General features: G+C 47.4%; 32 non-coding genes across 32 annotated transcripts; all 32 read right to left on the bottom strand.

Moving 5' to 3' along the window:
• Window positions 1-265: 265 nt before the first annotated feature.
• Window positions 266-406, bottom strand: LOC138678025 (U4 spliceosomal RNA). Its single transcript, XR_011321407.1, has one exon. It is a non-coding gene; the product is annotated as a U4 spliceosomal RNA (small nuclear RNA).
• A 275-nt stretch (window positions 407-681) lies between these two features.
• LOC138678026 (U4 spliceosomal RNA) lies at window positions 682-822 on the bottom strand. Its single transcript, XR_011321408.1, has one exon. It is a non-coding gene; the product is annotated as a U4 spliceosomal RNA (small nuclear RNA).
• A 275-nt stretch (window positions 823-1,097) lies between these two features.
• On the bottom strand, window positions 1,098-1,238 carry LOC138678238 (U4 spliceosomal RNA). The gene has a single exon (XR_011321608.1). It is a non-coding gene; the product is annotated as a U4 spliceosomal RNA (small nuclear RNA).
• Window positions 1,239-1,510: 272 nt separating this feature from the next.
• LOC138678154 (U4 spliceosomal RNA) lies at window positions 1,511-1,651 on the bottom strand. Its single transcript, XR_011321528.1, has one exon. It is a non-coding gene; the product is annotated as a U4 spliceosomal RNA (small nuclear RNA).
• A 275-nt stretch (window positions 1,652-1,926) lies between these two features.
• On the bottom strand, window positions 1,927-2,067 carry LOC138677525 (U4 spliceosomal RNA). Its single transcript, XR_011320932.1, has one exon. It is a non-coding gene; the product is annotated as a U4 spliceosomal RNA (small nuclear RNA).
• Window positions 2,068-2,342: 275 nt separating this feature from the next.
• Window positions 2,343-2,483, bottom strand: LOC138678027 (U4 spliceosomal RNA). Its single transcript, XR_011321409.1, has one exon. It is a non-coding gene; the product is annotated as a U4 spliceosomal RNA (small nuclear RNA).
• A 275-nt stretch (window positions 2,484-2,758) lies between these two features.
• On the bottom strand, window positions 2,759-2,899 carry LOC138678028 (U4 spliceosomal RNA). The gene has a single exon (XR_011321410.1). It is a non-coding gene; the product is annotated as a U4 spliceosomal RNA (small nuclear RNA).
• Window positions 2,900-3,174: 275 nt separating this feature from the next.
• LOC138678029 (U4 spliceosomal RNA) lies at window positions 3,175-3,315 on the bottom strand. The gene has a single exon (XR_011321411.1). It is a non-coding gene; the product is annotated as a U4 spliceosomal RNA (small nuclear RNA).
• A 275-nt stretch (window positions 3,316-3,590) lies between these two features.
• Window positions 3,591-3,731, bottom strand: LOC138678030 (U4 spliceosomal RNA). Its single transcript, XR_011321412.1, has one exon. It is a non-coding gene; the product is annotated as a U4 spliceosomal RNA (small nuclear RNA).
• A 275-nt stretch (window positions 3,732-4,006) lies between these two features.
• On the bottom strand, window positions 4,007-4,147 carry LOC138678031 (U4 spliceosomal RNA). Its single transcript, XR_011321413.1, has one exon. It is a non-coding gene; the product is annotated as a U4 spliceosomal RNA (small nuclear RNA).
• Window positions 4,148-4,422: 275 nt separating this feature from the next.
• On the bottom strand, window positions 4,423-4,563 carry LOC138678032 (U4 spliceosomal RNA). The gene has a single exon (XR_011321414.1). It is a non-coding gene; the product is annotated as a U4 spliceosomal RNA (small nuclear RNA).
• A 275-nt stretch (window positions 4,564-4,838) lies between these two features.
• On the bottom strand, window positions 4,839-4,979 carry LOC138678033 (U4 spliceosomal RNA). The gene has a single exon (XR_011321415.1). It is a non-coding gene; the product is annotated as a U4 spliceosomal RNA (small nuclear RNA).
• A 275-nt stretch (window positions 4,980-5,254) lies between these two features.
• On the bottom strand, window positions 5,255-5,395 carry LOC138678187 (U4 spliceosomal RNA). The gene has a single exon (XR_011321559.1). It is a non-coding gene; the product is annotated as a U4 spliceosomal RNA (small nuclear RNA).
• A 275-nt stretch (window positions 5,396-5,670) lies between these two features.
• On the bottom strand, window positions 5,671-5,811 carry LOC138678035 (U4 spliceosomal RNA). Its single transcript, XR_011321416.1, has one exon. It is a non-coding gene; the product is annotated as a U4 spliceosomal RNA (small nuclear RNA).
• A 275-nt stretch (window positions 5,812-6,086) lies between these two features.
• On the bottom strand, window positions 6,087-6,227 carry LOC138678037 (U4 spliceosomal RNA). The gene has a single exon (XR_011321418.1). It is a non-coding gene; the product is annotated as a U4 spliceosomal RNA (small nuclear RNA).
• A 275-nt stretch (window positions 6,228-6,502) lies between these two features.
• LOC138677558 (U4 spliceosomal RNA) lies at window positions 6,503-6,643 on the bottom strand. The gene has a single exon (XR_011320964.1). It is a non-coding gene; the product is annotated as a U4 spliceosomal RNA (small nuclear RNA).
• A 275-nt stretch (window positions 6,644-6,918) lies between these two features.
• LOC138678165 (U4 spliceosomal RNA) lies at window positions 6,919-7,059 on the bottom strand. The gene has a single exon (XR_011321537.1). It is a non-coding gene; the product is annotated as a U4 spliceosomal RNA (small nuclear RNA).
• A 275-nt stretch (window positions 7,060-7,334) lies between these two features.
• On the bottom strand, window positions 7,335-7,475 carry LOC138678038 (U4 spliceosomal RNA). The gene has a single exon (XR_011321419.1). It is a non-coding gene; the product is annotated as a U4 spliceosomal RNA (small nuclear RNA).
• Window positions 7,476-7,750: 275 nt separating this feature from the next.
• Window positions 7,751-7,891, bottom strand: LOC138677703 (U4 spliceosomal RNA). The gene has a single exon (XR_011321101.1). It is a non-coding gene; the product is annotated as a U4 spliceosomal RNA (small nuclear RNA).
• A 275-nt stretch (window positions 7,892-8,166) lies between these two features.
• Window positions 8,167-8,307, bottom strand: LOC138678039 (U4 spliceosomal RNA). The gene has a single exon (XR_011321420.1). It is a non-coding gene; the product is annotated as a U4 spliceosomal RNA (small nuclear RNA).
• Window positions 8,308-8,582: 275 nt separating this feature from the next.
• LOC138678040 (U4 spliceosomal RNA) lies at window positions 8,583-8,723 on the bottom strand. The gene has a single exon (XR_011321421.1). It is a non-coding gene; the product is annotated as a U4 spliceosomal RNA (small nuclear RNA).
• A 275-nt stretch (window positions 8,724-8,998) lies between these two features.
• LOC138678041 (U4 spliceosomal RNA) lies at window positions 8,999-9,139 on the bottom strand. The gene has a single exon (XR_011321422.1). It is a non-coding gene; the product is annotated as a U4 spliceosomal RNA (small nuclear RNA).
• A 275-nt stretch (window positions 9,140-9,414) lies between these two features.
• Window positions 9,415-9,555, bottom strand: LOC138678151 (U4 spliceosomal RNA). The gene has a single exon (XR_011321525.1). It is a non-coding gene; the product is annotated as a U4 spliceosomal RNA (small nuclear RNA).
• Window positions 9,556-9,830: 275 nt separating this feature from the next.
• On the bottom strand, window positions 9,831-9,971 carry LOC138678153 (U4 spliceosomal RNA). The gene has a single exon (XR_011321527.1). It is a non-coding gene; the product is annotated as a U4 spliceosomal RNA (small nuclear RNA).
• Window positions 9,972-10,246: 275 nt separating this feature from the next.
• Window positions 10,247-10,387, bottom strand: LOC138678042 (U4 spliceosomal RNA). The gene has a single exon (XR_011321423.1). It is a non-coding gene; the product is annotated as a U4 spliceosomal RNA (small nuclear RNA).
• A 275-nt stretch (window positions 10,388-10,662) lies between these two features.
• LOC138677718 (U4 spliceosomal RNA) lies at window positions 10,663-10,803 on the bottom strand. Its single transcript, XR_011321116.1, has one exon. It is a non-coding gene; the product is annotated as a U4 spliceosomal RNA (small nuclear RNA).
• A 275-nt stretch (window positions 10,804-11,078) lies between these two features.
• Window positions 11,079-11,219, bottom strand: LOC138678043 (U4 spliceosomal RNA). The gene has a single exon (XR_011321424.1). It is a non-coding gene; the product is annotated as a U4 spliceosomal RNA (small nuclear RNA).
• Window positions 11,220-11,494: 275 nt separating this feature from the next.
• LOC138678044 (U4 spliceosomal RNA) lies at window positions 11,495-11,635 on the bottom strand. Its single transcript, XR_011321425.1, has one exon. It is a non-coding gene; the product is annotated as a U4 spliceosomal RNA (small nuclear RNA).
• A 275-nt stretch (window positions 11,636-11,910) lies between these two features.
• Window positions 11,911-12,051, bottom strand: LOC138678045 (U4 spliceosomal RNA). Its single transcript, XR_011321426.1, has one exon. It is a non-coding gene; the product is annotated as a U4 spliceosomal RNA (small nuclear RNA).
• A 275-nt stretch (window positions 12,052-12,326) lies between these two features.
• Window positions 12,327-12,467, bottom strand: LOC138677695 (U4 spliceosomal RNA). The gene has a single exon (XR_011321094.1). It is a non-coding gene; the product is annotated as a U4 spliceosomal RNA (small nuclear RNA).
• A 275-nt stretch (window positions 12,468-12,742) lies between these two features.
• LOC138678046 (U4 spliceosomal RNA) lies at window positions 12,743-12,883 on the bottom strand. Its single transcript, XR_011321427.1, has one exon. It is a non-coding gene; the product is annotated as a U4 spliceosomal RNA (small nuclear RNA).
• A 275-nt stretch (window positions 12,884-13,158) lies between these two features.
• Window positions 13,159-13,299, bottom strand: LOC138678048 (U4 spliceosomal RNA). The gene has a single exon (XR_011321429.1). It is a non-coding gene; the product is annotated as a U4 spliceosomal RNA (small nuclear RNA).
• Window positions 13,300-13,959: the final 660 nt, after the last annotated feature.

The raw sequence follows: 13,959 nt of genomic DNA on the forward strand, positions 1-13,959 counted from the left end.
GGGCGACTAGGAATTCCCGCTTCCAAGGAAGAACTCATTTAAGTTACGGTGAGATCGATTTGACCACTGGCCCTCCCGCACTGCTTCAAGGTGTCGACAGTCTAAGGGCTCAGGGAAGACATCATTTTTGCCCATTACAGCCAGACCAGCTCACTTTCTCCTTCTGCTCCAGGCATAAACCATCAATACGTTGCTGTGGGAAGCAAGGATTCTCCTCCACACTGGGAGGAGCTAAGACTCTGTCATTTGCATACCATGGATGAAGTCTCCTGAGAGACCAACAAAAATTGCCAATGCTGACTATATTTCAAGTCATCATGGCGGGGTATTGGGAAAAGTTTTCAATTAGCAATAATCACGCCTCGGTTATACCTCATGGGCTACGATATTGCCACTGCGCAAAGTTGGAGGAAGTTGGGCGACTAGGAATTCCCGCTTCCAAGGAAGAGCTCATTTAAGTTATGGTGAGATCCATTTGACCACTGGCCCTCCCGCACTGCTTCAAGGTGTCGACAGTCTAAGGGCTCAGGGAAGACATCATTTTTGCCCATTACAGCCAGACCAGCTCACTTTCTCCTTCTGCTCCAGGCATAAACCATCAATACGTTGCTGTGGGAAGCAAGGATTCTCCTCCACACTGGGAGGAGCTAAGACTCTGTCATTTGCATACCATGGATGAAGTCTCCTGAGAGACCAACAAAAATTGCCAATGCTGACTATATTTCAAGTCATCATGGCGGGGTATTGGGAAAAGTTTTCAATTAGCAATAATCACGCCTCGGTTATACCTCATGGGCTACGATATTGCCACTGCGCAAAGTTGGAGGAAGTTGGGCGACTAGGAATTCCCGCTTCCAAGGAAGAGCTCATTTAAGTTATGGTGAGATCCATTTGACCACTGGCCCTCCCGCACTGCTTCAAGGTGTCGACAGTCTAAGGGCTCAGGGAAGACATCATTTTTGCCCATTACAGCCAGACCAGCTCACTTTCTCCTTTTGCTCCAGGCATAAACCATCAATACGTTGCTGTGGGAAGCAAGGATTCTCCTCCACACTGGGAAGAGCTAAGACTCTGTCATTTGCATACCATGGATGAAGTCTCCTGAGAGACCAACAAAAATTGCCAATGCTGACTATATTTCAAGTCATCATGGCGGGGTATTGGGAAAAGTTTTCAATTAGCAATAATCACGCCTCGGTTATACCTCATGGGCTACGATATTGCCACTGCGCAAAATTGGAGGAAGTTGGGCGACTAGGAATTCCCGCTTCCAAGGAAGAGCTCATTTAAGTTATGGTGAGATCCATTTGACCACTGGCCCTCCCGCACTGCTTCAAGGTGTCGACAGTCTAAGGGCTCAGGGAAGACATCATTTTTGCCCATTACAGCCAGACCAGCTCACTTTCTCCTGCTCCAGGCATAAACCATCAATACGTTGCTGTGGAAAGCAAGGATTCTCCTCCACACTGGGAGGAGCTAAGACTCTGTCATTTGCATACCATGGATGAAGTCTCCTGAGAGAACAACAAAAATTGCCAATGCTGACTATATTTCAAGTCATCATGGCGGGGTATTGGGAAAAGTTTTCAATTAGCAATAATCACGCCTCGGTTATACCTCATGGGCTACGATATTGCCACTGCGCAAAGTTGGAGGAAGTTGGGCGACTAGGAATTCCCGCTTCCAAGGAAGAGCTCATTTAAGTTATGGTGAGATCCATTTGACCACTGGCCCTCCCGCACTGCTTCAAGGTGTCGACAGTCTAAGGGCTCAGGGAAGACATCATTTTTGCCCATTACAGCCAGACCAGCTCACTTTCTCCTTCTGCTCCAGGCATAAACCATCAATACGTTGCTGTGGGAAGCAAGGATTCTCCTCCACACTGGGAGGAGCTAAGACTCTGTCATTTGCATACCACGGATGAAGTCTCCTGAGAGACCAACAAAAATTGCCAATGCTGACTATATTTCAAGTCATCATGGCGGGGTATTGAGAAAAGTTTTCAATTAGCAATAATCACGCCTCGGTTATACCTCATGGGCTACGATATTGCCACTGCGCAATGTTGGAGGAAGTTGGGCGACTAGGAATTCCCGCTTCCAAGGAAGAGCTCATTTAAGTTATGGTGAGATCCATTTGACCACTGGCCCTCCCGCACTGCTTCAAGGTGTCGACAGTCTAAGGGCTCAGGGAAGACATCATTTTTGCCCATTACAGCCAGACCAGCTCACTTTCTCCTTCTGCTCCAGGCATAAACCATCAATACGTTGCTGTGGGAAGCAAGGATTCTCCTCCACACTGGGAGGAGCTAAGACTCTGTCATTTGCATACCACGGATGAAGTCTCCTGAGAGACCAACAAAAATTGCCAATGCTGACTATATTTCAAGTCATCATGGCGGGGTATTGGGAAAAGTTTTCAATTAGCAATAATCACGCCTCGGTTATACCTCATGGGCTACGATATTGCCACTGCGCAAAGTTGGAGGAAGTTGGGCGACTAGGAATTCCCGCTTCCAAGGAAGAGCTCATTTAAGTTATGGTGAGATCCATTTGACCACTGGCCCTCCCGCACTGCTTCAAGGTGTCGACAGTCTAAGGGCTCAGGGAAGACATCATTTTTGCCCATTACAGCCAGACCAGCTCACTTTCTCCTTCTGCTCCAGGCATAAACCATCAATACGTTGCTGTGGGAAGCAAGGATTCTCCTCCACACTGGGAGGAGCTAAGACTCTGTCATTTGCATACCATGGATGAAGTCTCCTGAGAGACCAACAAAAATTGCCAATGCTGACTATATTTCAAGTCATCATGGCGGGGTATTGGGAAAAGTTTTCAATTAGCAATAATCACGCCTCGGTTATACCTCATGGGCTACGATATTGCCACTGCGCAAAGTTGGAGGAAGTTGGGCGACTAGGAATTCCCGCTTCCAAGGAAGAACTCATTTAAGTTATGGTGAGATCGATTTGACCACTGGCCCTCCCGCACTGCTTCAAGGTGTCGACAGTCTAAGGGCTCAGGGAAGACATCATTTTTGCCCATTACAGCCAGACCAGCTCACTTTCTCCTTCTGCTCCAGGCATAAACCATCAATACGTTGCTGTGGGAAGCAAGGATTCTCCTCCACACTGGGAGGAGCTAAGACTCTGTCATTTGCATACCATGGATGAAGTCTCCTGAGAGACCAACAAAAATTGCCAATGCTGACTATATTTCAAGTCATCATGGCGGGGTATTGGGAAAAGTTTTCAATTAGCAATAATCACGCCTCGGTTATACCTCATGGGCTACGATATTGCCACTGCGCAAAGTTGGAGGAAGTTGGGCGACTAGGAATTCCCGCTTCCAAGGAAGAGCTCAATTAAGTTATGGTGAGATCCATTTGACCACTGGCCCTCCCGCACTGCTTCAAGGTGTCGACAGTCTAAGGGCTCAGGGAAGACATCATTTTTGCCCATTACAGCCAGACCAGCTCACTTTCTCCTTCTGCTCCAGGCATAAACCATCAATACGTTGCTGTGGGAAGCAAGGATTCTCCTCCACACTGGGAGGAGCTAAGACTCTGTCATTTGCATACCATGGATGAAGTCTCCTGAGAGACCAACAAAAATTGCCAATGCTGACTATATTTCAAGTCATCATGGCGGGGTATTGGGAAAAGTTTTCAATTAGCAATAATCACGCCTCGGTTATACCTCATGGGCTACGATATTGCCACTGCGCAAAGTTGGAGGAAGTTGGGCGACTAGGAATTCCCGCTTCCAAGGAAGAGCTCATTTAAGTTATGGTGAGATCCATTTGACCACTGGCCCTCCCGCACTGCTTCAAGGTGTCGACAGTCTAAGGGCTCAGTGAAGACATCATTTTTGCTCATTACAGCCAGACCAGCTCACTTTCTCCTTCTGCTCCAGGCATAAACCATCAATACGTTGCTGTGGGAAGCAAGGATTCTTCTACACACTGGGAGGAGCTAAGACTCTGTCATTTGCATACCATGGATGAAGTCTCCTGAGAGACCAACAAAAATTGCCAATGCTGACTATATTTCAAGTCATCATGGCGGGGTATTGGGAAAAGTTTTCAATTAGCAATAATCACGCCTCGGTTATACCTCATGGGCTACGATATTGCCACTGCGCAAAGTTGGAGGAAGTTGGGCGACTAGGAATTCCCGCTTCCAAGGAAGAGCTCATTTAAGTTATGGTGAGATCCATTTGACCACTGGCCCTCCCGCACTGCTTCAAGGTGTCGACAGTCTAAGGGCTCAGGGAAGACATCATTTTTGCCCATTACAGCCAGACCAGCTCACTTTCTCCTTCTGCTCCAGGCATAAACCATCAATACGTTGCTGTGGGAAGCAAGGATTCTCCTCCACACTGGGAGGAGCTAAGACTCTGTCATTTGCATACCATGGATGAAGTCTCCTGAGAGACCAACAAAAATTGCCAATGCTGACTATATTTCAAGTCATCATGGCGGGGTATTGGGAAAAGTTTTCAATTAGCAATAATCACGCCTCGGTTATACCTCATGGGCTACGATATTGCCACTGCGCAAAGTTGGAGGAAGTTGGGCGACTAGGAATTCCCGCTTCCAAGGAAGAGCTCATTTAAGTTATGGTGAGATCCATTTGACCACTGGCCCTCCCGCACTGCTTCAAGGTGTCGACAGTCTAAGGGCTCAGGAAAGACATCATTTTTGCCCATTACAGCCAGACCAGCTCACTTTCTCCTTCTGCTCCAGGCATAAACCATCAATACGTTGCTGTGGGAAGCAAGGATTCTCCTCCACACTGGGAGGAGCTAAGACTCTGTCATTTGCATACCATGGATGCAGTCTCCTGAGAGACCAACAAAAATTGCCAATGCTGACTATATTTCAAGTCATCATGGCGGGGTATTGGGAAAAGTTTTCAATTAGCAATAATCACGCCTCGGTTATACCTCATGGGCTACGATATTGCCACTGCGCAAAGTTGGAGGAAGTTGGGCGACTAGGAATTCCCGCTTCCAAGGAAGAGCTCATTTAAGTTATGGTGAGATCCATTTGACCACTGGCCCTCCCGCACTGCTTCAAGGTGTCGACAGTCTAAGGGCTCAGGGAAGACATCATTTTTGCCCATTACAGCCAGACCAGCTCACTTTCGCCTTCTGCTCCAGGCATAAACCATCAATACGTTGCTGTGGGAAGCAAGGATTCTCCTCCACACTGGGAGGAGCTAAGACTCTGTCATTTGCATACCATGGATGAAGTCTCCTGAGAGACCAACAAAAATTGCCAATGGTGACTATATTTCAAGTCATCATGGCGGGGTATTGGGAAAAGTTTTCAATTAGCAATAATCACGCCTCGGTTATACCTCATGGGCTACGATATTGCCACTGCGCAAAGTTGGAGGAAGTTGGGCGACTAGGAATTCCCGCTTCCAAGGAAGAGCTCATTTAAGTTATGGTGAGATCCATTTGACCACTGGCCCTCCCGCACTGCTTCAAGGTGTCGACAGTCAAAGGGCTCAGGGAAGACATCATTTTTGCCCATTACAGCCAGACCAGCTCACTTTCTCCTTCTGCTCCAGGCATAAACCATCAATACGTTGCTGTGGGAAGCAAGGATTCTCCTCCACACTGGGAGGAGCTAAGACTCTGTCATTTGCATACCATGGATGAAGTCTCCTGAGAGACCAACAAAAATTGCCAATGCTGACTATATTTCAAGTCATCATGGCGGGGTATTGGGAAAAGTTTTCAATTAGCAATAATCACGCCTCGGTTATACCTCATGGGCTACGATATTGCCACTGCGCAAAGTTGGAGGAAGTTGGGCGACTAGGAATTCCCGCTTCCAAGGAAGAGCTCATTTAAGTTATGGTGAGATCCATTTGACCACTGGCCCTCCCGCACTGCTTCAAGGTGTCGACAGTCTAAGGGCTCAGGGAAGACATCATTTTTGCCCATTACAGCCAGACCAGCTCACTTTCTCCTTCTGCTCCAGGCATAAACCATCAATACGTTGCTGTGGGAAGCAAGGATTCTCCTCCACACTGGGAGGAGCTAAGACTCTGTCATTTGCATACCATGGATGAAGTCTCCTGAGAGACCAACAAAAATTGCCAATGCTGACTATATTTCAAGTCATCATGGCGGGGTATTGGGAAAAGTTTTCAATTAGCAATAATCACGCCTCGGTTATACCTCATGGGCTACGATATTGCCACTGCGCAAAGTTGGAGGAAGTTGGGCGACTAGGAATTCCCGCTTCCAAGGAAGAGCTCATTTAAGTTATGGTGAGATCCATTTGACCACTGGCCCTCCCGCACTGCTTCAAGGTGTCGACAGTCTAAGGGCTCAGGGAAGACATCATTTTTGCCCATTACAGCCAGACCAGCTCACTTTCTCCTTCTGCTCCAGGCATAAACCATCAATACGTTGCTGTGGGAAGCAAGGATTCTCCTCCACACTGGGAGGAGCTAAGACTCTGTCATTTGCATACCATGGATGAAGTCTCCTGAGAGACCAACAAAAATTGCCTATGCTGACTATATTTCAAGTCATCATGGCAAGGTATTGGGAAAAGTTTTCAATTAGCAATAATCACGCCTCGGTTATACCTCATGGGCTACGATATTGCCACTGCGCAAAGTTGGAGGAAGTTGGGCGACTAGGAATTCCCGCTTCCAAGGAAGAGCTCATTTAAGTTATGGTGAGATCCATTTGACCACTGGCCCTCCCGCACTGCTTCAAGGTGTCGACAGTCTAAGGGCTCAGGGAAGACATCATTTTTGCCCATTACAGCCAGACCAGCTCACTTTCTCCTTCTGCTCCAGGCATAAACCATCAATACGTTGCTGTGGGAAGCAAGGATTCTCCTCCACACTGGGAGGAGCTAAGACTCTGTCATTTGCATACCATGGATGAAGTCTCCTGAGAGACCAACAAAAATTGCCAATGCTGACTATATTTCAAGTCATCATGGCGGGGTATTGGGAAAAGTTTTCAATTAGCAATAATCACGCCTCGGTTATACCTCATGGGCTACGATATTGCCACTGCGCAAAGATGGAGGAAGTTGGGCGACTAGGAATTCCCGCTTCCAAGGAAGAACTCATTTAAGTTATGGTGAGATCGATTTGACCACTGGCCCTCCCGCACTGCTTCAAGGTGTCGACAGTCTAAGGGCTCAGGGAAGACATCATTTTTGCCCATTACAGCCAGACCAGCTCACTTTCTCCTTCTGCTCCAGGCATAAACCATCAATACGTTGCTGTGGGAAGCAAGGATTCTCCTCCACACTGGGAGGAGCTAAGACTCTGTCATTTGCATACCATGGATGAAGTCTCCTGAGAGACCAACAAAAATTGCCAATGCTGACTATATTTCAAGTCATCATGGCGGGGTATTGGGAAAAGTTTTCAATTAGCAATAATCACGCCTCGGTTATACCTCATGGGCTACGATATTGCCACTGCGCAAAGTTGGAGGAAGTTGGGCGACTAGGAATTCCCGCTTCCAAGGAAGAGCTCATTTAAGTTATGGTGAGATCCATTTGACCACTGGCCCTCCCGCACTGCTTCAAGGTGTCGACAGTCTAAGGGCTCAGGGAAGACATCATTTTTGCTCATTACAGCCAGACCAGCTCACTTTCTCCTTCTGCTCCAGGCATAAACCATCAATACGTTGCTGTGGGAAGCAAGGATTCTTCTACACACTGGGAGGAGCTAAGACTCTGTCATTTGCATACCATGGATGAAGTCTCCTGAGAGACCAAAAAAAATTGCCAATGCTGACTATATTTCAAGTCATCATGGCGGGGTATTGGGAAAAGTTTTCAATTAGCAATAATCACGCCTCGGTTATACCACATGGGCTACGATATTGCCACTGCGCAAAGTTGGAGGAAGTTGGGCGACTAGGAATTCCCGCTTCCAAGGAAGAGCTCATTTAAGTTATGGTGAGATCCATTTGACCACTGGCCCTCCCGCACTGCTTCAAGGTGTCGACAGTCTAAGGGCTCAGGGAAGACAAAATTTTTGCCCATTACTGCCAGACCAGCTCACTTTCTCCTTCTGCTCCAGGCATAAACCATCAATACGTTGCTGTGGGAAGCAAGGATTCTCCTCCACACTGGGAGGAGCTAAGACTCTGTCATTTGCATACCATGGATGAAGTCTCCTGAGAGACCAACAAAAATTGCCAATGCTGACTATATTTCAAGTCATCATGGCGGGGTATTGGGAAAAGTTTTCAATTAGCAATAATCACGCCTCGGTTATACCTCATGGGCTACGATATTGCCACTGCGCAAAGTTGGAGGAAGTTGGGCGACTAGGAATTCCCGCTTCCAAGGAAGAGCTCATTTAAGTTATGGTGAGATCCATTTGACCACTGGCCCTCCCGCACTGCTTCAAGGTGTCGACAGTCTAAGGGCTCAGGGAAGACATCATTTTTGCCCATTACAGCCAGACCAGCTCACTTTCTCCTTCTGCTCCAGGCATAAACCATCAATACGTTGCTGTGGGAAGCAAGGATTCTCCTCCACACTGGGAGGAGCTAAGACTCTGTCATTTGCATACCATGGATGAAGTCTCCTGAGAGACCAACAAAAATTGCCAATGCTGACTATATTTCAAGTCATCATGGCGGGGTATTGGGAAAAGTTTTCAATTAGCAATAATCACGCCTCGGTTATACCTCATGGGCTACGATATTGCCACTGCGCAAAGTTGGAGGAAGTTGGGCGACTAGGAATTCCCGCTTCCAAGGAAGAGCTCATTTAAGTTATGGTGAGATCCATTTGACCACTGGCCCTCCCGCACTGCTTCAAGGTGTCGACAGTCTAAGGGCTCAGGGAAGACATCATTTTTGCCCATTACAGCCAGACCAGCTCACTTTCTCCTTCTGCTCCAGGCATAAACCATCAATACGTTGCTGTGGGAAGCAAGGATTCTCCTCCACACTGGGAGGAGCTAAGACTCTGTCATTTGCATACCATGGATGAAGTCTCCTGAGAGACCAACAAAAATTGCCAATGCTGACTATATTTCAAGTCATCATGGCGGGGTATTGGGAAAAGTTTTCAATTAGCAATAATCACGCCTCGGTTATACCTCATGGGCTACGATATTGCCACTGCGCAAAGTTGGAGGAAGTTGGGCGACTAGGAATTCCCGCTTCCAAGGAAGAGCTCATTTAAGTTATGGTGAGATCCATTTGACCACTGGCCCTCCCGCACTGCTTCAAGGTGTCGACAGTCTAAGGGCTCAGGGAAGACATCATTTTTGCCCATTACAGCCAGACCAGCTCACTTTCTCCTTCTGCTCCAGGCATAAACCATCAATACGTTGCTGTGGGAAGCAAGGATTCTCCTCCACACTGGGAGGAGCTAAGACTCTGTCATTTGCATACCATGGATGAAGTCTCCTGAGAGACCAACAAAAATTGCCAATGCTGACTATATTTCAAGTCATCATGGCGGGGTATTGGGAAAAGTTTTCAATTAGCAATAATCACGCCTCGGTTATACCTCATGGGCTACGATATTGCCACTGCACAAAGTTGGAAGAAGTTGGGCGACTAGGAATTCCCGCTTCCAAGGAAGAGCTCATTTAAGTTATGGTGAGATCCATTTGACCACGGGCCCTCCCGCACTGCTTCAAGGTGTCGACATTCTAAGGGCTCAGGGAAGACATCATTTTTGCCCATTACAGCCAGACCAGCTCACTTTCTCCTTCTGCTCCAGGCATAAACCATTAATACGTTGCTGTGGGAAGCAAGGATTCTCCTCCACACTGGGAGGAGCTAAGACTCTGTCATTTGCATACCATGGATGAAGTCTCCTGAGAGACCAACAAAAATTGCCAATGCTGACTATATTTCAAGTCATCATGGCGGGGTATTGGGAAAAGTTTTCAATTAGCAATAATCACGCCTCGGTTATACCTCATGGGCTACGATATTGCCACTGCACAAAGTTGGAGGAAGTTGGGCGACTAGGAATTCCCGCTTCCAAGGAAGAGCTCATTTAAGTTATGGTGAGATCTATTTGCCCACTGGCCCTCCCGCACTGCTTCAAGGTGTCGACAGTCTAAGGGCTCAGGGAAGACATCATTTTTGCCCATTACAGCCAGACCAGCTCACTTTCTCCTTCTGCTCCAGGCATAAACCATCAATACGTTGCTGTGGGAAGCAAGGATTCTCCTCCACACTGGGAGGAGCTAAGACTCTGTCATTTGCATACCATGGATGAAGTCTCCTGAGAGACCAACAAAAATTGCCAATGCTGACTATATTTCAAGTCATCATGGCGGGGTATTGGGAAAAGTTTTCAATTAGCAATAATCACGCCTCGGTTATACCTCATGGGCTACGATATTGCCACTGCGCAAAGTTAGAGGAAGTTGGGCGACTAGGAATTCCCGCTTCCAAGGAAGAGCTCATTTAAGTTATGGTGAGATCCATTTGACCACTGGCCCTCCCGCACTGCTTCAAGGTGTCGACAGTCTAAGGGCTCAGGGAAGACATCATTTTTGCCCATTACAGCCAGACCAGCTCACTTTCTCCTTCTGCTCCAGGCATAAACCATCAATACGTTGCTGTGGGAAGCAAGGATTCTCCTCCACACTGGGAGGAGCTAAGACTCTGTCATTTGCATACCATGGATGAAGTCTCCTGAGGGACCAACAAAAATTGCCAATGCTGACTATATTTCACGTCATCATGGCGGGGTATTGGGAAAAATTTTCAATTAGCAATAATCACGACTCGGTTATACCTCATGGGCTACGATATTGCCACTGCGCAAAGTTGGAGGAAGTTGGGCGACTAGGAATTCCCGCTTCCAAGGAAGAGCTCATTTAAGTTATGGTGAGATCCATTTGACCACTGGCCCTCCCGCACTGCTTCAAGGTGTCGACAGTCTAAGGGCTCAGGGAAGACATCATTTTTGCCCATTACAGCCAGACCAGCTCACTTTCTCCTTCTGCTCCAAGCATAAACCATCAATACGTTGCTGTGGGAAGCAAGGATTCTCCTCCACACTGGGAGGAGCTAAGACTCTGTCATTTGCATACCATGGATGAAGTCTCCTGAGAGACCAACAAAAATTGCCAATGCTGACTATATTTCAAGTCATCATGGCGGGGTATTGGGAAAAGTTTTCAATTAGCAATAATCACGCCTCGGTTATACCTCATGGGCTACGATATTGCCACTGCGCAAAGTTGGAGGAAGTTGGGCGACTAGGAATTCCCGCTTCCAAGGAAGAGCTCATTTAAGTTATGGTGAGATCCATTTGACCACTGGCCCTCCCGCACTGCTTCAAGGTGTCGACAGTCTAAGGGCTCAGGGAAGACATCATTTTTGCCCATTACAGCCAGACCAGCTCACTTTCTCCTTCTGCTCCAGGCATAAACCATCAATACGTTGCTGTGGGAAGCAAGGATTCTCCTCCACACTGGGAGGAGCTAAGACTCTGTCATTTGCATACCATGGATGAAGTCTCCTGAGAGACCAACAAAAATTGCCAATGCTGACTATATTTCAAGTCATCATGGCGGGGTATTGGGAAAAGTTTTCAATTAGCAATAATCACGCCTCGGTTATACCTCATGGGCTACGATATTGCCACTGCGCAAAGTTGGAGGAAGTTGGGCGACTAGGAATTCCCGCTTCCAAGGAAGAGCTCATTTAAGTTATGGTGAGATCTATTTGCCCACTGGCCCTCCCGCACTGCTTCAAGGTGTCGACAGTCTAAGGGCTCAGGGAAGACATCATTTTTGCCCATTACAGCCAGACCAGCTCACTTTCTCCTTCTGCTCCAGGCATAAACCATCAATACGTTGCTGTGGGAAGCAAGGATTCTCCTCCACACTGGGAGGAGCTAAGACTCTGTCATTTGCATACCATGGATGAAGTCTCCTGAGAGACCAACAAAAATTGCCAATGCTGACTATATTTCAAGTCATCATGGCGGGGTATTGGGAAAAGTTTTCAATTAGCAATAATCACGCCTCGGTTATACCTCATGGGCTACGATATTGCCACTGCGCAAAGTTAGAGGAAGTTGGGCGACTAGGAATTCCCGCTTCCAAGGAAGAGCTCATTTAAGTTATGGTGAGATCCATTTGACCACTGGCCCTCCCGCACTGCTTCAAGGTGTCGACAGTCTAAGGGCTCAGGGAAGACATCATTTTTGCCCATTACAGCCAGACCAGCTCACTTTCTCCTTCTGCTCCAGGCATAAACCATCAATACGTTGCTGTGGGAAGCAAGGATTCTCCTCCACACTGGGAGGAGCTAAGACTCTGTCATTTGCATACCATGGATGAAGTCTCCTGAGGGACCAACAAAAATTGCCAATGCTGACTATATTTCACGTCATCATGGCGGGGTATTGGGAAAAATTTTCAATTAGCAATAATCACGCCTCGGTTATACCTCATGGGCTACGATATTGCCACTGCGCAAAGTTGGAGGAAGTTGGGCGACTAGGAATTCCCGCTTCCAAGGAAGAGCTCATTTAAGTTATGGTGAGATCCATTTGACCACTGGCCCTCCCGCACTGCTTCAAGGTGTCGACAGTCTAAGGGCTCAGGGAAGACATCATTTTTGCCCATTACAGCCAGACCAGCTCACTTTCTCCTTCTGCTCCAAGCATAAACCATCAATACGTTGCTGTGGGAAGCAAGGATTCTCCTCCACACTGGGAGGAGCTAAGACTCTGTCATTTGCATACCATGGATGAAGTCTCCTGAGAGACCAACAAAAATTGCCAATGCTGACTATATTTCAAGTCATCATGGCGGGGTATTGGGAAAAGTTTTCAATTAGCAATAATCACGCCTCGGTTATACCTCATGGGCTACGATATTGCCACTGCGCAAAGTTGGAGGAAGTTGGGCGACTAGGAATTCCCGCTTCCAAGGAAGAGCTCATTTAAGTTATGGTGAGATCCATTTGACCACTGGCCCTCCCGCACTGCTTCAAGGTGTCGACAGTCTAAGGGCTCAGGGAAGACATCATTTTTGCCCATTACAGCCAGACCAGCTCACTTTCTCCTTCTGCTCCAGGCATAAACCATCAATACGTTGCTGTGGGAAGCAAGGATTCTCCTCCACACTGGGAGGAGCTAAGACTCTGTCATTTGCATACCATGGATGAAGTCTCCTGAGAGACCAACAAAAATTGCCAATGCTGACTATATTTCAAGTCATCATGGCGGGGTATTGGGAAAAGTTTTCAATTAGCAATAATCACGCCTCGGTTATACCTCATGGGCTACGATATTGCCACTGCGCAAAGTTGGAGGAAGTTGGGCGACTAGGAATTCCCGCTTCCAAGGAAGAGCTCATTTAAGTTATGGTGAGATCCATTTGACCACTGGCCCTCCCGCACTGCTTCAAGGTGTCGACAGTCTAAGGGCTCAGGGAAGACATCATTTTTGCCCATTACAGCCAGACCAGCTCACTTTCTCCTTCTGCTCCAGGCATAAACCATCAATACGTTGCTGTGGGAAGCAAGGATTCTCCTCCACGCTTGGAGGAGCTAAGACTCTATCATTTGCATACCATGGATGAAGTCTCCTGAGAGACCAACAAAAATTGCCAATGCTGACTATTAGAGTTGAGCGACCTTGACCTTTTTAGAGTCGAGCCGGGTTTTGCGAAACCCGACTATGTCCAAAGTCGGGTCGAGTGAAATCGGCCGATTATGACGTAAAGTCGGGATCGACCGAAACACGAAACCCAATGCAAGTCAATGGGGCAGCATAGTCGGCAGTGAGTGGGGGCCAGGAAAACACCTAGAGTGGCCATTTTAATGTCAAAACCATCCATTCTTCTTAATGAAGCTTGTCAAGCGTAATTTACCTTATAATAATTGGAAGGCATTTGAAATTGGGGGTCATTTGGCTAAAGTTGTGGGGGGTAGGGCTGGTTCAAGTAATTAGTGGGCCCAGGAAATCT

The sequence above is a fragment of the Ranitomeya imitator genome, chromosome 4, assembly GCF_032444005.1.
Source record: "Ranitomeya imitator isolate aRanImi1 chromosome 4, aRanImi1.pri, whole genome shotgun sequence".
Lineage (NCBI taxonomy): Eukaryota > Metazoa > Chordata > Amphibia > Anura > Dendrobatidae > Ranitomeya > Ranitomeya imitator.